General features: G+C 39.9%; 1 pseudogene; it reads right to left on the bottom strand.

The window, feature by feature from the left end:
* Nucleotides 1–9,603: 9,603 nt before the first annotated feature.
* Nucleotides 9,604–17,259, bottom strand: LOC124989168 (elongation factor 1-gamma-like; annotated as a pseudogene).
* Between the last annotated feature and the right edge of the window lie 2,966 nt (nt 17,260–20,225).

Genomic DNA, 20,225 nt, shown 5'->3' on the forward strand with positions numbered 1-20,225 from the left:
GTAATAAATAAAGGTTGTGATCCATGAACTATTATCCTATCATTTCTATCCTCAACGGTCTTCCTGTCTCCTAGGAGACAAGCATGTAAATAAGGGATGCTACACACAGAAGGAAATAAGCAGAGGTGCAGGGGCGGGGCTACGGGCTGACGGCCCGGTGACGCGGGCAGACTGGCATGTGTTTATTGCTTTCGTGCTTCAAGTAAATTTATTTAAGAATGGTCACCCTGCCTCTGAGAAATCTGAAAGTGGCAGTTGGAAGTTCCAAATGAGGAGGGAAGATAAGCACTGGTCGCACTGTTGTTCCTGAGCTCCATGGCCCTGGCCTTGGGTCTTTCTCCTCACTGCTGCTGGCCTCAGGAGGCCTCTACTCCCCTAACACACACACACACACACACACACACACACACACACACACACACTCTCTCTCTCTCTCTCTCTCTCTCTCTCTCCTTTGGCATGAAAGGAATTCAACCTCAAGTTTGGCAGGAACATAGGGGTGGCATCTCTTCCATCCTGTCTCCAGGTGGAACTTTAATAACCAAGACAAGTAAGTACTAGAATACTAGTTTTGAAGCCTCCAGGGAGCGACTGTGACTTGTGAGCTGCCTTTCCCAGGCAGTGCCTTTGCTTCAACCAAGGCTGTCATTTGAAACTCCTTTCTGCTTGCGCATTTTAATTTGACTTCTACCTGTTGTTAAGAGAGAAATGACACCCAGCCAGTTTCACAGGAGTTTAAAATGTTCCCTTTCAGGTGTGCTAGGTAAGGACAGAGCCTGAAGGCTTTCTTTCAGGGAAGAAAGAATCTCATGGCTCTTCAGTACTGAGCACATGTCCTGTTCCAGAAGAGGACACGGGGAGATTAAGCAGATTCCCGACCTGCCCTGTGACCTGCCCTGTTCATCTGTACCTCCTGAGGGAAGATGGCCTTGTACTCAGGCCAAGTGGGTGGGAAACTTATTCACAAGGAAGCATTAGACACTAGACACATGCCGGGCGCAGTGGCACACACCTGTAATCCCAGAGCCTCAGGAGGCTGAGGCAGGATCTCAAGTTCAAAGCCAGCCTCAGCAAAAGCAAGGCACCAAGCAACTCAGTGAGACCCTGCCTCAAAATAAAATACAAAATAGGCTAGAGATGTGGCTCAGTGGTTGAGTGCCCCAGAGTTCAGTTCATGGTCACCACCTCCCACAAAAAAAGAAACTAGACACACTGTGCTTCAAATGATGTATTTCCTATGTGAGTAACCTCCATCAATTCCCTAAATTAGGAAGGAGAGTTGGGCTCGAGTCCTGTGTGGCTTTATATATACACGGTCCCTTGGCTAGCATGTGCTTCAGTTTATTCGTGGCTCAAATGAGAGACTTAGAGAAGATAGACATGAGATCCCATCCGGCTCTTAAATCGTCTACATTTCTCAGGTGTAAAAGCTATCCTAATTGTGTTTCATCTAGCAGATAAGAAGGTGCTCAGATTTCCTTTGGTCTCAGCGCAGGACAAATGGACACGTTGCATTCAATGGCTACAGCCCCGCTGCTTAAGGGTGATCTGGCCTCCAGATTGTGCATTCCCAGCTCGTCACACAAACCTGAGCCTGTCAACACACGTCACAGGCTGATTTGTTCTAATCCCGTCAAGTTCATAGCCCTGTGGCTGAGTTTCCCTTTTGGCGAGCTCAAGGCTGATTAATGGGCAATTACAACAGGGAACATGGAGGCAGAGAGGGTCGGCAGCAGGGGACAGGGGGATATTACCTGGAATCATTCACTAAATTCAAATCAGAAAATATTAACCTCTTTCAGGAAAACACATGGCGATGCTGAACTTACAGAGTTCAAATATCAAAGGGACGGAGCTGCCGATGGCAGAGGGCCCTTGTCACAGAGGCCTCCCTGCGCATCCCTCAGTGGGTGCTGCCTTCCATCAGATGAGTTGGCTCCTTCTCCAACAAATTCTTATTTTAAACCCCAAAGTACCTGGTACCATTTTTGGCCTGCTGACTGAAATCAAAATGGAGTACAGTTATTTTCCTTGCAGGAAAAGGCTGCACAGGAATGTTCTGGAGGTAATCAGGAAACAGAACAGTCTTTGCTCCTGGAGTCTTTTGCCTGCTTTATATTTTCAGTTTTCAGGCGGCCTTCTCCGGATACTATACTCAAAGACCAGCCTGATTGGGATGGAGTTCAAAAGTGCGGAGTTCAGAGACTTAGAGGAAGGCTGCCTTGAAGTGAAGGGGAGCCTACGGGGCAGTCTCAGTTTCTCAACTTTATCTCTTAATCACCTTTCCTTGGGCAGAGTCTGTTTTATTTTTAATTTGTCCTTCAGAACAGAAGGTTTTTGACTGAGGAGTCAACTGGATTAACTTTAACCAGGGCTCATTCAAACCTGTGTCAGCTCTGCCACTCTGGCTTACCCTTTGGTTCATAATTTGCGGATACTTTGTGCCTAAGGAAGGAGGAAGAGAAAGAAGGAAATGTTTGGTGCAACTTCAGTGATTCTTCAGGGCTTTACCAGGGTCACTAATATTTAGACTCTATAAACGGATTTCTTAGACCAGATTTACCAAAGTGTTGAAGTAGAAAGCTGTTGCCTTCGGTGATACCAAGGATAATACAAAATTTGAGCTGCCATCTATTGAATATTTGTATTGAGCATCTTACCAGGCAAGTCACTGACCATGTCAATATATCTCACTTAATCCTCAGATCAGTCCTCTGAGGTAGGCATCATCTTCCCCGATTTTTAGGTAATGGATCAGAGTTTTTGAGGGTTACACGACTTGTGTAAGGCCATACAGTTAGGTGGTAGAAAAAGTGGGAATAGAACCAGCTCTATTGGATTTCAAAAGTTATGCTTTTCACTCTCTGTCCATGAGCCTCTAAAATAGAGAATATTTATTTGTCAATTTCACCTTCTAGTATTACTGATATTCTGATATTTCATATTCAACAATGGCTATAGATACACAGGAACAAACTCCTGTATCCCCTTTTTATGATTTGAAAACTGGTCTGTGATTGTTTTTGAATGGTCGTCATTAGTACCTTTTCAACACATGTATCAGTTTAATATCAAAGCAGATGCCTTATGTATTGGGCCCTTGGTACCAATATATTTAGATAATACCTAGCTCTAAGCCTGTTTTATTATAACAGGGTCTCATTCTCCCAAATATATCCACCAACCAGCCATCAGTGTAATCTACATCACTCACTTAAAGAACACATTTCCATCAGACCTTGTCTGGCTCAGCTTTCTATTACCACATATGGCAATCACAGTTTTAAGAACCAGAAGGCTTTAAAGGGAATAATTTAAAAATGATTAACTTTGTTCTGCTAGAAACTTGTCATTTCTGTTCTTAAGGAGGGATAATAATAACCTTGCCATTCCCCTACTTCTTTTGTAGGATATTGGCTAAGTAGTAGTTTGCTAGGTCTGCCCTATCAAAGTACTCCAACTGGGCGATTTACAGTCTCACAGTCCTGGAGGAGGCTGGAAGTTCAGGATGGCAGTTTTGGCAGGGTTGGTTCCTTCTGAGTGCTGTGAAGGAGAATCTGCTCCATGTCTCTTTCCTGGCCTTGGGTTGTTGCTGCCAATGTTTCATGTTTCTTGGTTTGAAGGGGCTTCAACCCAATCTCCACATTTGTGGTCACAGCATATCTTCCCTGTATGCTTTTCTGTGTCCACATTTCCACTTTATAAGGACACAAGTGAAATTGCATTTTAAGCCCACCCCACACATAGGAACTCCTCCTAACTAATTATATCAGAAACTACACTACTTCCAAATAAGGTCACATGCTAAGGTACCGGGAATTAGGACTTTATCATTGGCCTTGGAGGGGACACGTTTCAATTCCATTAGGCTTGGTGGATATAAGTGAGTCAGTGTGTGGTGGAGCTTATTTGTTGAGGGGCACTGATAGGCACCCGGGGTCTGCCGCGTTGGAGCTCACAAGCCACGCAGGGCTGAAGACGGGTGGGAACACATTATCTGGAGTGCAAAGTAGCCAAGGGCTGTTTCGGAGAGGAGCACAGTCGACTGCAGGAGTACTCAGGACTCAGCACTTGAATCTGCCCAGAATTGCTGGGAAGGATTCAGCAAAACACTTCATGCTCCTGACAGTCTGCTTATCCAACTCAGAAAGGCAAAAGTTGCTAGGTTTAAATAGGATTCGATGTTGTTAGAAATCGGGGCTTTCTAGTACTTCTTAATAGTTGAACTGAGAGAACAAAAGGATCATTTTAGGGGAGGCTATCAATCAAGAGTTTTAAGAAGTAGATTTCCTGCCCTGTGTGCATAACAATTTGTCCTTTTAGTGATTCTTATTTAGGAATAGGCATGAAGTAAAATGTGACAGATGTAAATGTGACAGATGCGTCTTCATATTTGTTGATTTCATCTCTCTCCAATGTAAGTCGAGTCTCATTTCAATCAACACATTTCACTGTAAATAATAGCATAGTCAAAGGATTCATAATACTCAGCTGATAGGTTGCTCATGCCAAATAATACAGGTACTTTAAATTCCTGTACTAGAAATCAACAGGCAGGCCCCTGAGCTTTGCTGCAGTGAGATTTGGCCTGGATTTGTAATCACTACCCACATGTTATAGCTTACGATTTGTTTTATTCATGGGGCAGCATTGATTAATTTCTAGCCTAAAGTGGGGGATGATGGGACATACATATTATATCTGAAGTTTCTATCTAAGGCACAGGCAATAACTTTTAAATTAATTCCTATAGGATGTCAGTGCACTTTTAAAATTTAATGCATAATAGCAATCATTAGCAAAGAACCATAGATATTTCATGAAATAAAGAAAACATGTATTCAAGGATTCTATAAGTAGCTAGAAGTCAGTCTCTTTCAAATTATTTTACTTATTCTGGAAACATAATCATCACATCCTAACCATGTGATAAGATAGATAACTTTATTAGTATAACATATTATATAAATGTAACTAAGCAAAAATTAACTATAATTTAATCAAAACTTCTTTTTTTTCTTAAATATTTTTTTATTTGTAGATGGACACAATATTTTTTTTTTAATTTCTTTATTTATATGTGGTGCTGAGGATCAAACCCAGGGCCTCACACATGCCAGGCAAGCGCTCTACCACTGAGCCACAACCCCAGCCCCAAGCAAAACTCTTTAACTTCCTGCACTCCTAGTGTTCCTTCTTGTCCCAGTGCCATTCTCTCCAGGATGTGTTCTGGACCCCTGGAGGTACTGCAAAACATGCTGGTAGAATTTTGTAGGATCCAAGGTGTTAGGTGCACATTTTTAAAAACTTATTTTATCAGTTCATTTTAATTATAGTGGATAATATACATGCAAATAATGTTCTTTGATAACAGCACTCCACATTACTCTTTCTTACTCCTCTCTCCATTCCCTGATCTACTTCTTCTTCTCTAATAGGTCTCCCTGTTACTTTCATGTCATTTTTTTTTCTCCTAGATTCCACATTTGTGGGAAAATATGCGATACTTGGTTTTCTGAGTCTGGCTTATTTTGATTAATACTATGATTTCCATTTCCATCCATTTTCCTGTGAATGACATAATTTTGTTTTTCTTGGTGGCTGAGTAATACTCCAATGTGTATATGTACATTTTATTTTATCCATTCATCTGCTGATGGGCACCTAGGCTGGTTCCATAACTTGGTTATTGTGTATTACATTGCAATAAACATGGGTATGCAGGTAGCTCTATAGTATGTGACTTTAATTCCTTTGGGTATATATCTAGAAGCAATACAGGTGGATCATATGGCAGTTCTATTTTTATGTTTTTCAGGAACCTCCATAGAGATTTCCACAGTGGCTCAAATAATTGACATTGCAACTATTGTGTCTGAGTTCCTTTCCTCGCCAGCCTTTACTGTTTCTTGTACTCTTGTTGATAGCCATTCTGACTAGGGTGAGATGAAATTTCAATGTAGTTTTTTAGTTTTCCCTGATGGCTGAAAATGTTGAATACGTTTTCATATAATTATGGGACACTTCTTCTTTTGAGAAGTGTCTGTTTAGTTCATTTGCCCATTTATTGATTTGTGTGTGTGTGTGTGCGTGTGTGTGTGTTTTGGTGTTTTTGAGCCCTTTTTATACTCTGGATAAAAATGCTTTGTCAGATGAAGAGATGGCAAAGATGTCCCCCCATTCTGTAGGCAGGGCTGCCTCTGCACTGCCTTCACTCCTGCCCAGGCTCAGATCTCAGCAGCTCTACCGTGGGCATCCCAGCAGTCTCCTCATTGAACCTCCCACCCGCAGTCTCCCCCACACCCCACTGATGTCTGCTTCTCCAACACCACCTGCATGACAAAGGTGACATTACCTTTCTAATTGAAATCCTCTCAGTCTACCTGTGTCTGCAGGGCAGGGTGCAAGCCCAGGTGGGAAGACAAGGCTCTTCCCCCTGTGGCCATGACCTCCTTTTCAAACTGACTTGCTCCTTTGCTTGACTCTTTCTTATGGAACAGATTATGCACTTTCATGACAACCCCAAGCGTCCTCTTCCTGAAAGTCCTCTCCTTTCTCTCTCCTAAAATGCCAATTCATGTCTTCAGACCAAACTGAAACTACCATTTATTGGGCAAATCTATCAAGATTTTCCTAACTTATCCCTTGGGCATAATTATTTTCTTCCTCTCAGTGCACAGAATTTCTTAGGCATCCTCTGTTCCTGCTCAGAACAGAATAAAAGTATAATTCAGTCTCCCTCCCAAGTTTACGCCTTTGCATCAGGAATAGTGTCTCACTCAGTTTTCAGTTCTTAGGGCTCATCAGAAACATGTCAGGTGTTGAAAGCATTTTTTAAAAAATTTTATTTTTATGTGGTGCTGAGGATCAAACCCAGTGCCTCACACTTGCAAGGCAAGCACTCTACCACTAAGCTACAACCCCAGCCAGGCCTTGAATGCATTTTTGATGAATGAATGAAGTTAAGCCTACTATTTCTTTCCTATTAGGAGGTGTTTAATCCCCCTTCTAGTTTTGGACTGTTATTCTAGGTAAGAAATAAAATGGGAAAAACCTGTCCTATCAAATATCAATCTTATAAGACTATGGATTGTCAACACGAAAAGGGATAACTGGAATACTGGAATAGACTAGAGCCCAGAAAGAGACACAGCCACAAGCCCACATTAGGGCATTTCTGCCACTGTCATCAGGGAAAATAATGGATTTTTCCATAAATGGTGCAGAAGTTGTTGGCTGTTGTATGGGAAAAGAATGAAATTGGATGTACATGTCTCACCCTATTCAATATTTAATTCCAGTCAAGTTCTGTATTTAAACATGAAAAACACTATTAGTATAAGACTTTTAAAAGACAATAAAAGAAAATATCTGAATGACTACAAGATCAAGAGGGATTTATGAAGTAAGAAATAAAAAGCAAAGAACCTAGAGGAAAAAAATCGTGAAAGGCTATATTAAAGTTCAGAAAGTCTTTTGATGGAATGTGGGCATAAAGAAAGTGAAAAGACAGATGATGAACTTGGGAAAGGAATTTTCTGCCACATGCAACCAGAACTCCAATATGCTCCTTGAAACACTATTTCAAACATGAGCAGTCAGCAAAAGATCTTTAGGCTTTGGCAAAAGCATTAAATGTGAAAGGCAAAAATCAGTACAAGGGAAAGAAGAATGAAACAACAGAGAGTGAGCAGAGAACAGGTGAGGAAAAGAAAATTATGGAAATAAAATCTTCAGATATGTGAAGAAATGCACCTATTAAATAACAGAATGCTACAAAAATATTCAAAGAACAAAGACATTCTTAGGAAAAGTAAAAGCTTTATAGCAGAAATGAAAAGCTTGATCAAAATATTAGAAGACAGAGTTGAAGAAATCCCAGAAAAAAAAAAATTGAAATGAAATAGTTGAAGGAAAATTCTTCATAACTGAACAACATGATTTTCCAGATTGAAAACCTCATTCAGTACTCAGGAAAAGAATGAAAACAGCCGTTTTTGGAAGGGTAGATGGTCACGAAATTTCAGACCATTTGCAAAAGATTTTACAAGCTGGCTGAGAAAAAATACAAGTTTCATACAAAGAATCATGATACACACAGGCATTGTGCTTCCAAATACCAAGATTGGATATAGAAGGTATTTCGTAAATTCCCAGGGAAATTGATTTCCAAACTAGAACTTTATAATAAGCCACAAATACACTGTTAGACATTCATGTATCAAAAATTGTGTCATTCACATACCCTTTCTTACAAAGCTACTGGTGCATGTGTTCCATGAAAACAAGGGCATAAAGCAAGAGAAAGGAAGACCTGGGACTAAGGAAACGGGAGACCCAAGCAAAGAGACATAAAGGGCTTCCCTAGAACGACTTGAAGGGAGACCCTAATGCAGCTGTTGACTGTGCAGGTTGGAACAGGTCGGAGCAATTCATGGAGTGGTGTAAAAACCAGATGATCTGATATGTCTGAACATTTTGAAAGGCGATTTACATGACTGGAGGACACTTGGGGCTGGTATTTGGGACTGAAACAATAAAACTGTTTACTATTAATTTTAGGGAAAAGCCAACATTGCACAGGAAAGAAAAAGAAATCATAGTGTACCACATGGCTAGGCTGTGACTGGATTCGCACAGTTGTAATTATGTAAGCTCCAAATAATGGTCTAACCAAAACATGATCTGACTACTGGGGGGGTTGGGGGGATAGTAAGTACATGTACTTGGGGAGAAGGGATGTGTATCAAAGAGTTATATTTTCATAAAGTTGGAAGAAAACAGGTATTTTCCAAATCTGAAAAAGCCAATTAGTAACAAAATAAGCATGCTATGCAAAGATATATAGGTAAGTTTAAAAAAATTCATTAAGAGAGTTTAATGCAATTGTTTCCAGGGAACATAAAATTAGGCATGGGTGTTAGGCTAGAAATGGATGTTTTTATATCAAGATTTAGAGTACCATTTGCCTCTTTATGTGTTTGTGTAACTTGGATAAAAATAACTGAATTAAACAAATAAGGAACCAAAAACATATATAGTGTGCTATCATTTATAAAGTATAAAACCAAAGAGTATATTGTTTAGGGATGTATATGCATGTGTGTGTATGTGTGTGTGTGTGTGTGTGTGTGTGTGTGTGTGTGTGTGTATAAGTATGTGCATGAAAAACCATTAAGGAAATGATAAAGTGAATGATAAAGTGAATGGAGTTTTTAAGAGTGAACACACACACACCCCAAAATCAATCCGAATCACAATTAGCTGAGTGGATTGATAAGAAAGGGAAGAGCTTGTGGGGTGGGGCCTGTCTGTAATCCCAGCTACTTGGGAGAATGAGACAGGAGGACTGTCAATTCAAGGTCAGCCTAGGAGACCTTAGTGAGACATTGCCTCAAAATAAAATTTAAACAGGTGGGGGCTGGGAATGAGCTTAGTGGTAGAGAGCTTCATGTGCAAGGCCCTGGGGTCCAATGTCCAGTGCTAGAGAGAGAGAAAGAGAGAAAAGAGAGGAGGGGCGGGGAGGGACTTCTTTCAGGTAACCTCAACAGTACTGGCAAAGTTCTAGTTATTTTTATTGTTTTTTTAAATGTTCATTTTCCTTTAATGACTCCCATCTCCATGAAGGGCAGGTAGGAGCAGGCAGCTAGGCAATGGGGAGATGCTCACTCGAAGATCTTGCCCTGGTGAGGCCTGCGGTGATGTGCTAGAAGGACCCTCCCAAGCAGAGTACTCTCCAACCTGTGCCTGAGCCTCCTCACTGCTAGGGTCCAGTTTCTGCCTTGTATATGTCTCGGGGGTCCACCTGCCAATCTGGACTCAGCAGAAAGGCAAGCTCCTGGCCTCAGAAGACACGGACTCCAGAAATGGAGCTGCTGTTTTGCTCCACAGAGGCTGATGGTGCAAAGGCGCTCTTCCTGGGTCTGTCCAACCCCTGAGACATTCCAGCCCCGAGGTAGCAGCTCCTGGAGGCCTGGGTGAGCTCTCTCAGGAAGCAGTACTCCGCGTACCGCAGGGGCCAGCCATCCTTACCACAGTGCTCCCCACACTGTGGCCCTGCCACACAGTGCACCCCTGTTGAGTACCTCAGCTTATTAAGTTCATCCAACACAAAGGGGCCTTTAGGCAGGCAAGTGAAGGGCACCCTGGCCTTGGGCTCAGCAGCCGGACTGCTCACATTCTACCATCGCCTGTTCAGGAACTGGCACACCTGCCTTATCCTGCCCTTACTGCTTGGCCTGGGGCTTCGGCTTCTCTTCCCAGGAAGCCTTCTCTTTCCACAGGATGTCCCTTTTAGGCTGGCTGGCTGCAAATGTTTTCATCATCTTCTCAGTTTGATCTCCCCCAAGACAGTCTGCAACTGGGGCTGCGTAATGCAGGTGAGGAACCAGTGGTTGGTATTGGGAAAGGCCTAGCAGAAAGAAGGCTTAGACCTGTTTATAGAGTCACAACAGGGTGCAAACAACTGTGATGTCAGCCAGTGTCACTTGTTTGCCCACCAGAAAAGTCCCTGTGGGTCTCAAGTGAGCAACTGGCAGCCCTAGAATTTGCCTCTTCCTTTGCATTCTTGGGGACCTATTTGTGGTGATGTCTGCAGTTCAAAGCGGGAGCACTCGGGTGCTGGCTGGGACACTCGTCACTATTGGGAAAACTCCCCCACTCACCACTGGGCTGCGCCCTCTGGGGTGCTTCTCTGCAGCTCCTGGTTGCTCTCTTGGTAGGCCTGGTGTGCCTCTCAATCACCACCCTCAGATGCCAGAAACTTGCCAGTGGGAAATTTGTGGAGAAATTCAGGAGTGCAGTTGGTTTAGCCAAAGTGGAAGTAGGTGTGATGAGCACGTGGACTTGAGGCCTGCTGCACTGAGCAGTGACAAGGGCCTTGAAGGCCCTCCAGTGTTCAGGAAATGTGCCCAGAGCCCAGCCACCATGGGGATTCTGCAGAGAAAGGGGGCAGGGCTCTCAATGCTATTTCTTAGAATGAACAATACATTTGAGCGTTTCTTTTTTTTAACACACACACATATATATATATTTAATAGACACATACTAGTTATATGTATTTCTGGGGTACATGGTGACATTTCAATACATGTACACAATGTATAATGATCAGATCAGGGTATTCGATACATCCATCCCCTCAAACATCAATCATTTCTTTGTGTTGGGGACATTTGTAATCCCCTCCACTACCTACTTTGAAATATGCGATCAATTCTTGTTGGCAATAGTTAACCTACTGGGCCATAAAACATTACAAGCTATTCCTCCTATGCATCCTCATGCCTGTACCCATGAGTCATTTTCCCTCCATCTCTCCTTCTCTACTGCTCTACTCTCTCATTCTGAGACCAACATTTTAGAGTCCACATATGTTTTTCTTCCTGTATGTGATTTACCTCACTTAACATAATGCTCTTGGTAAAGTTGCAGCACATGACAGAACTTCATTCTTTTAAATGACTAAATGATAGTCCATTGTCCCTATATACCACATTTTCTTTATCCGTTCATCTGTCAAAGGACACGTGGGTTGATTCCATATCTTGACTGTTGTGAACAGGTACAATAAACATTTAGTGCAGTGATCTCTTCAACATACTGATGTGTTTCCTTTGAACATACCCAGCAGTGGGATTGCTGGTTTATATGGTAGTTCCATTTTTTTTTTTTTTTTTTGGAGGGACCTCAACTGTCTTCTATAATGGCTATACTAATTTACATTCCTACCAACAACGCATGAGAGTCCCCTTCTCCTCAACTTTTTAACTTTTTTAGCATTTATTTTTTGTCTTTTTGATGAAAGCCATTCTAACTGGGGTGAGGTGGTATCTTGTCATAGTTTTGATTTTCATTTCCCTGATGCTTAGTGATACTGAGCATTTTTTCAAACATCAGTGGGCCATTTGTATATTTTCTTTTGAAATATGTCCATTTGGGTCATTTGCCCTTTTTAATATTGAATTATTTGGTTTTTGTGTTGTTGGCTTGTCTCAGTTCCTTATATATTCTGAATATTAATCCTTTGTTGGGTGATTCATCTGCCAAGATTCTCGTTCATTCTGTAGGTTGTCCATACAGCCTGTTGATTATTTCCTCTGCTGAGCAAAAGCTTTTCTGTTTTACAACTTAATCATACATAAGGTAGACTCATTCTAAGTTGATTGACATCAAGAACTTAACCACATGGGGATTCCCCCTATTGCAGTTAAAAATATTGTATTTAACATATCATGATTCTCAATTTGTCTTCCTTTGAAAAAACTGGAGAATGCCATTATTGCTGTTTATGGCTTTTGTTCTTTTTGGATTCTACTTGAGATTAATTGAAGCAAGTCCAATGCCTTCACCTGGCTGCTTCTATGTTAACCTGAGTGACTCTAGTACCATTAGCGCTGAGCGAGAGCTATTAGCAGTAACAGTACCTCCGCGACTACATGTGCTGAACTCTCGTGTAATAACAATGAGGTAGACTATTAAGAGAAATTCATCTTCTAGAACACCACACAAAAACACTTCTAAGCTTTCCCCAAGTGACATAAAATGCTCCAAAAGTTATAACAAGGGAACATCCAATCTCCCCAAATGGCTCTAGTTGTCAGCAGCTTTATTTTCAATACCATTCGTTGAAAAGTACTGTACTTTTATTCAAGTTTCAAACTGTACTTACTGATACTCATTTGCACAGCCAGAGAGGTAGATTTTTGGGATGACAGTGAATAGAGTTTTTGATATTACTGATTCACATCTTCTCTTTGGATAGCACCTCTTTGACATCGCAAGAGTCAAAAATATGTATTTGAAATCTGCAGATTGTCATTTGGTTTCAGGGCTTTATTTGGCAAAGCAACTGCCAGGTTCTATGTTAGAATGACAAATCTAGCTACACTGTATTTTTGTGCTTAACATTCTGGGATTTTTACATTAAAAAATTAGAACTTTATCTGTTGTAAGTCACATTCAATATATTTATAGTCCTACAAATATTTGTTGATTTTTATCTCTGGCATGAATTCCTCTACCAAGTTATTTTCCTACTCACAAACACAAAGGGGTGGGACAACCAAAACAGCTGTCAGATTAAGAATGCTGTTGTTGCCTTCAATTATATCCCCTCGTTACATGTTCTGGCCATGCACCTGTTTTCTTTCTCTTTCCTTTCCCTTTTTATTTTATTTTTTACCAAAGAGCTACTCCTCCCTCTCCTCCTCCCCCTTATATTAAAAGAAAGGCAGGAGGGGAAAGGAACAATAATTTAGCTGAAGGTCAACTAGGACCCCCTGCTAATGGCTCTCTCTCCTCCCATCACTGATTGCCTGAGAATAGGAAATCAGCCCCAATCTATTGTTGTGATCAGGGCGCAAAAGCTGTAATGCTGGTGAGTGGGCATGTGCTACTTACTGCCTTTTTCCCTTTGAAGAAAAATAATTACCATGTTTTTACTGACACACTTCAGAGCAAATACCTTCTTCAGGGCTCATCAGCCCGAGGGATGGTCAATTGTAGCCCAGTCAAGCTGGACACCCTTGTGAGAATATGCTGCTGCTAGAATCTGCCATGGCCTCTTTCCCCTACTTCTCTCTCATCTCACTGATTCAAGGCGATACTAAAAACTGTGGGTGAAAGGCGGGCGTCTGAATGTGTCCGCACGTCAAGGTGGGCGCACTTAATAACCTGCAGCTTCCACTGCTCCTAAGAACAATCAGTGATGGTGACCCAGTTCGAAGAAAAGCAGGACCAGTGATGGGGAAGAGAAAAAGCAATCGCAAGAGCCTGATGGCCCCCGAGCTGTCCTTCCAGGCAGAATGTGTATGTGCAAAGTTACCCAGTGCACAGACAGGAAGCAAGCCTGGGGACACTCCGCTGGCATGGTGCACGATGCTTGCACATTCCCCACCTTCTGAGGCTCCGCAGGAAATGAGTCAAGACAGTGATGATAATGAAAAGAAAAAAAAATGTCCTTCCACTTTACAAAGTGCTTACCTGTGGGTAATTTCATCTTTTAATTGACCCTTACTTCAGGGACAAAGCAGATGACGAACGAACAAACAGGTTTTCTGAGAGGTTAAGGTGATGTATGAGGTCACATGAAGGTCAGGGACAGGAGCTGACTCAGCTCCCACCTCCTCTTGGAAGATGGGAAGTTCCCTGCTGGATGTTTTTGTATTCAACACTGGAAACATTAGCCTGGATGAGATAGACATCTATGGGTATCCTTTAAAATTTTTTCCCTTCCTGAGAACCACTATGGTAGGTAATGTGTTCTTCAAGTTGCCAAGAAAAAAATTAATAATTACCACCATCTACAAGCTGCTGTGAGTTTTTGTGCTTGTATAGGGTCCTGGGAGTCAAAGTCTTTTATATTTTTAAATCTATCATTTTACTTTTAAAGAGGTACTTGATTAGTATCCAGTGTTTCAGTCTTTCTTCTTCATTTATTAAATAACATTATTCAAGTTTACCTGACTCGTAAATTGAGTAACAATAAACTAGCACAGCATATTTATAGCTTAGCTTTACTTTAAAAAACGAAGACCACAAAATCTTTTCCAATTAAGAATGCAGATAAAATAGAAAATGAATCCTATAGTAGTACTCCTTAGGAAACAATAGATTCAGTAAAGCAAATACTGATAATTGCAGATACCTAATTTGGAATATCGTTCAATTTTTTGTACTGCATCATTAATAGATTAGGAAAGAATTTGTTAAAGCTTGTAGCCCTACTCTAGTCTAAAGTTTGTGCCTAGCACAGTGTCTGGCTCAAATAAAGTATTCACTCAATCTATGTCTCTGACAGCTTGATTTAACCATTTCACAATGTATACCTATATCAAAAAACCATATGAAAGACCACAAATATATAGTTTTTGTCAATTATACCTTTATATGTAGAAGGATATCACTAAATATGTTGAATTTTTAAGTGAGTATCATTAATAATCTCGTGACAGACTTAAAAATAATTCTTAAAGTCTTTGTCAAAATAAATAATATCCATTCTGTATATATATATTTGAATCTATTGACGTGATTCAAAAAAAAAAATGAGGCCACATTTGAGATAAAAATGGATGTATATCCTGTGGCAGGTTGCTTTTACGTTCAGGAGAAATTTATTTCTGTAGACTTTATTCTTATGGCACGCTCCTCTGTTTTGTTTTCTTTTTCTTCTGTTCCTACACTGACTTTGGAAAACAATTTAGGCTCTTTCCCATGTAAAAACAGCACAAAACAGGCTCCATTGCGCCCCCTTGTGGCATGTATTTGTTTCCCCACGGTTCTGACTGTCCCAAATTCTACGTTCAGCATTGAGTTGAATATTAGTATATTCAAAATAAAAAGAAAATTCAGAGGAAACTTTAACTAATGAGCTCCTATTTTTCACCACTAATCTAATCTTAGTCCATTCATAAAGCTCCAAAAGATTGTTTTAGAATGTATTGAGTATTCAGATGACTTTAACAGTGGTATATGGCACAGAAAAATTAATCATTTTTCTAAATTCATAACTAAGTTATACTATCTCAGGCCCTAGGACAGAATCAAACATAATCTCATTAGATCTATACAATATCAATTTTATAAGACATTCTTTCTTGTAGACACCAAGCCAGCTCACAAATATCACAAACAGTGTAAAATATGTTCATTTTAATTCTGATGTGATGTTCCATATTATAGACTGTTTTGTTACTTTAGATTTGTTGCTCCCAGTAGTGGTATTATCCAGTTGATTTGATTTTCCTTTTGTTCTTATAGCCCCAAATGGACTATAAATATAATACAATCAGCCTATCCTATGAATGAGAAGTGTCCCAAAAGTTCATATACAATTTAGTGACTTGGAACTTAAAATGCATTTTCCCACAGTACAATTTAAGAAATGATAATTGGTTTCCAAGCGCAACCCCTAAAATCAATTTAACTTATATTGAACTGGAACTATTTTATTAATAGCACTATTTCTACTATACTTGGCCACCATTTACTATTTGCTTGGGAAAATAAATTCTTAGTTTTAGGACCATCAGAAACATGCTTCAGAGTGGTACAAAGACCACCTGGCTCTGATGGGGGACTGCAGGAGATCTGTCTGAGTGACCAGGCTCATGGTCCTTGGGGACAGGCGTGTTCACAGGGTAGGGAGGACAGGGGGAATTTATGACCTTTCCCCAAGTCACTACCGCTGTCTCTGTCCAATCGTATGTGAAGAACTCTCAGTACGAAATGATTTTTCATTTAGGAGCACATAAATACTTCAGCGGAAAGATGCGATTATGCTTTCTGGACTCTCCCTGGGTATGGCGGTACAAAAGGGATTATGGGAAAGCCTGTCTCTCACTGACTCGCTCATCAGGGGACATTTATTGATCCCTGTGATGTTACCTATTCTGTCAGGTGCTAGGGACACGGAGTATACAGAGACGAAAAAGAAACAGTCCCAGGCCAAGGGGCTTACATTCTATTCAGGAGTGACAGATATCTAAATAGAGGTTAATACGTAATGCAGTAAATGTGATAGAAAACACAGGTGGCATAGTACATAACTTCATGGAGGCTTAAGGTGTAGCTGGCATACCTAATAAGTGCAATCAGAAAAATTTTAAATCAGAATTAAGACCATAATATCTCAGATGCCGCAAAGAAAAGAAGTAAGAGGCATAGGGTAGTAGGCACCATTTCTTCACTCTGGCTCTCTCTATTCCAGGGAACATTCCCTCACCTGTCTCAGCACACAACTCTGACATGGAAGGCAACTTAAGGATATTCTGGTGTGAAATTAATAGTATAAATTCAAGAGAGGGAACTTTTAATTCAGTTATGCTAGGTTAACATGTGTGTTTATCCTTAACATATGTGTTTATCCTATCTAAATCTCTCTAAACGGTAATAAAAATGTTGTTAAGTACAAAGGGCTAAGAAAGAGTGAGAATACATACAAGAGATGCTGAATAAAATCTGGAACACGGAAGCTGAAGCTGAAGGTGAAACTGTGTTTTGCACCTCAGAACCCCAGAAACAGGCACTTGCTAGAGATATTTGGAGCTAAAATTAAATTAAACGTATTGTAGAAGGTGTGGTTGGTCCTCAAGCCTGTGAAATCAGGCACCTGCCCCTCACCTCCCAGCAGAAGCTGACAGAGGTGGTGGAGGGGATGAATCCCAGAGGCTCTTGTTGAAATGGGGAGCAGCTGCTGTCCTTGGGAACTTGGGAGAGCCAGAAAAGAAGGAGCTTCTCCTGACCTTCCTCCCCCATGCCCATTTGTTTCTCTGAACACCGTTATCTGGGTTATGACTTCCAGGCAGAACCTTCTGGAAAATTCATCCTCAGATGTGAATTTTCTCTGGATACTGATCAGCAAAAGAGGAGACTGGACGAGGAAACCTAATTAAGCAATGCCCAGGTCTTCTGATCAGTTCCAAGATTTATTTGTACACAAAAAAACTTCCGGTCAGAATTTTTGTACTTCACTCTGGTGAGGATTATGGGATTTATGAGAAAATCCCAGAACATAAGATAGAACTGCAAGGAAACAGATTAATTCAGGGAAAGAAAGAGATTCCCAAACATCTGCCATGAATCAACGTCCTTATGAAGTTAGGAAAGCATCCATTAAAAACCAAATAAATGAATAAGGGGAAAGGAGGAAAAAAGGAGTGAATACAAAAGAACTCTTGCAGTCCAGTATGTTTAAATTTGAATTTGGGTGATATTTTAATCACCATTGTTCATGAATTTATTGACTCCAAAATAAATACAAAATTATCTGGAAAAAAAAGTATGCTTGTTTAAGCCACTGTCAGCTGAGTGCAGCTGTAACTGATGCACCTACACTGACTTGAACAGGAAATGATCTGCTGCTAAAGAATCACATTCCCAGAGGGCAATTCACCTCATGCCCAACTTTCCCACATCAAGAGAGGGCACCCAGTTGAACAAAAGAGAGCTGCACTGGTTGGTCAAAGACCTCATCCTACTGCTAGGGGCTGGGAGCTTTGCTGTCCCTATCAGAGAGGATATGGTACATGCCATGGGCTAATGCCCACTATTATTGTTTCTCCTTTTTCAAATAAATGTTTCAAAAACAAGAAAGAAAGAAAGAAAGAAAGAAAGAAAGAAAGAAAGAAAGAAAGAAAGAAAGAAAGAAAGAAAGAAAGAGAAAGGAAGAAAGAAAGAAAGAAAGAGAAAGGAAGAAAGAAAGAAAGAAAAGGACTCTTAAGGCTTAAAAAATAATTTAGAGAACTAATAATAAATTTTAAAAACACTTTGATAGAAAAATTGGAAGACAAGATGTAGTATATCTTCTGGAAAATAAAAAAAAGCTAAAAAGCTAAAGAGATGAAAAAGAGGGAAGAAGAGATAAGAAAATTATAGTACTATACATCAAATTTGTATCTAACGAACAGGGCTTTCAAAAAGCCAGATAAAGGAGAGAGAAGAAATTTATCTTGTAAATAATCATCTATGGAAATTCCAAGAATTTATGAAGAAAAGGAACTTAGAGATTAAAAGGGTCTTCAAGGTACCCAACACAGTAAATTCAAAAAGAACCTCACCAAAGCATATCATTGTAAAGTTTTAAGTCCTAGTGCTTCCTGGAACTTTTAAGAGAAGAGGGAAGGGATATCACATACAAAGTCCTGGGCATCAGAATGGTCTTGCAGAACAGAATCACTACAAAACTTGAAAAAAATAGGGACTTCAATGACTCTTAGAGAAAGTGATTTGTTATTGAGAATCTAATATTGGTTAAATGTGATCATCAAAAAAAGTCATTCTTCGAAAGAAAAAAGTAATAAAAAACACCACCTATGTAACCATTCTCAGAAAGCTACTGGAAAATGTGCTCCATCAAAGTGAGGGAGTAAATCGAGGAAGAGAAAGGTAGGGAATATAGGAAACAGAACTTTGCCAAAGGAGAAAAGAAGGAATTCCCATAGTGATTGCCACAGTAACTTCCAGAACAAACACTGTAGATTCAAGTTGAAGAGCAAGGATTCAGAAGGAATGCTTCCAAAGAAAAAAAAGTGGAAGCTATTTGATTATCTGATGATCTGACCACATTAGGAAGAATCTTTGCAGTTCTTTTGGAAAAGTTAGAACTGAATTAGTGATGAGTACAAAGAAAGCTAAGCAAATAAACATGCAAAGTGAAAAGACCAAGGCAATTATTAACTCCAGGGAAAACAAAGCCATTTAAATAGAAATAAAATTATAGTAAATGATATGCTTCGACTGTAAATAGTACTTACTTAAATTATAGCATGTGACAATATAATATTGTTATAAATAAAAACTAATGAAATTTCATTGGAAATATTAGACAAAGAAGTATGTGTGAGAGGATGAGGCACAGGGTTGAGATTGGACCCAAGTAAGTCAGTAAATAATGCCTGTAATTGATGAATATATATCCAGCTAAACATGGTATGCTCTCGTAGGGGAGGGAATACTAAAAGGAGGTGAAAGTGGTCTTCCCTGAAGAGAAGGAACTTAAGATGAGGAAGGACGAGGCTAGCGAATACTTGTTTTTCTCTATCAAGCTTACAGTACTATTGATCTGTGGAAACTATCTATGTATATTGCTTTGTTAAATATAAAAACTAAATGAAAAAATGATGTTAGCGAAGTGGAAAATGTTTGTGGCATAAAAGGCGGACAACACAATCATATCAATTCTATGAATGCCAACTAAAGAAATGGAACACTGAAGCATAAACGTAGTTGGTTTTTAACTATAGGGCCATTTAAAAGGGACAATCTGGTGCCACTAGCAATGAGCTGTCCTTTGAAACTACTGTGAGTTAACAGGAGCCTCTTTGAAAAACATTTTACCACATCACGCTTTTATCAAATGTTGGCAAGAGAATCAGATCATATTAGTACTTTACTTAATAATTTATAATATAAATGCTCAATGCTATAAATTTAACATTGGATAATATAATCTTCATCTTATTGCCAGCTTTGAGTAAAGTAAAAAAAATTCCTCAAGTGCTCTACTAAATACAAATTGATTTTATAAGAGAAGGATTAAAATAAGTTAAATGTGGACATTTTTACTGTTTTTATTTTCAAAATGTTTTGATGCTACTACTCTTTTTAAAATGCATCCTGAGAATAGTGAGTATCTCAGATTAGCACTTGTCTGACCCACCCCATCTACGATTTTTCCATTTTACAGATTAGAAAAAGGAGGTGTGGGGGAGGGGAGGGTGGAA

This window comes from Sciurus carolinensis, chromosome 7, assembly GCF_902686445.1.
Source record: "Sciurus carolinensis chromosome 7, mSciCar1.2, whole genome shotgun sequence".
NCBI lineage: Eukaryota > Metazoa > Chordata > Mammalia > Rodentia > Sciuridae > Sciurus > Sciurus carolinensis.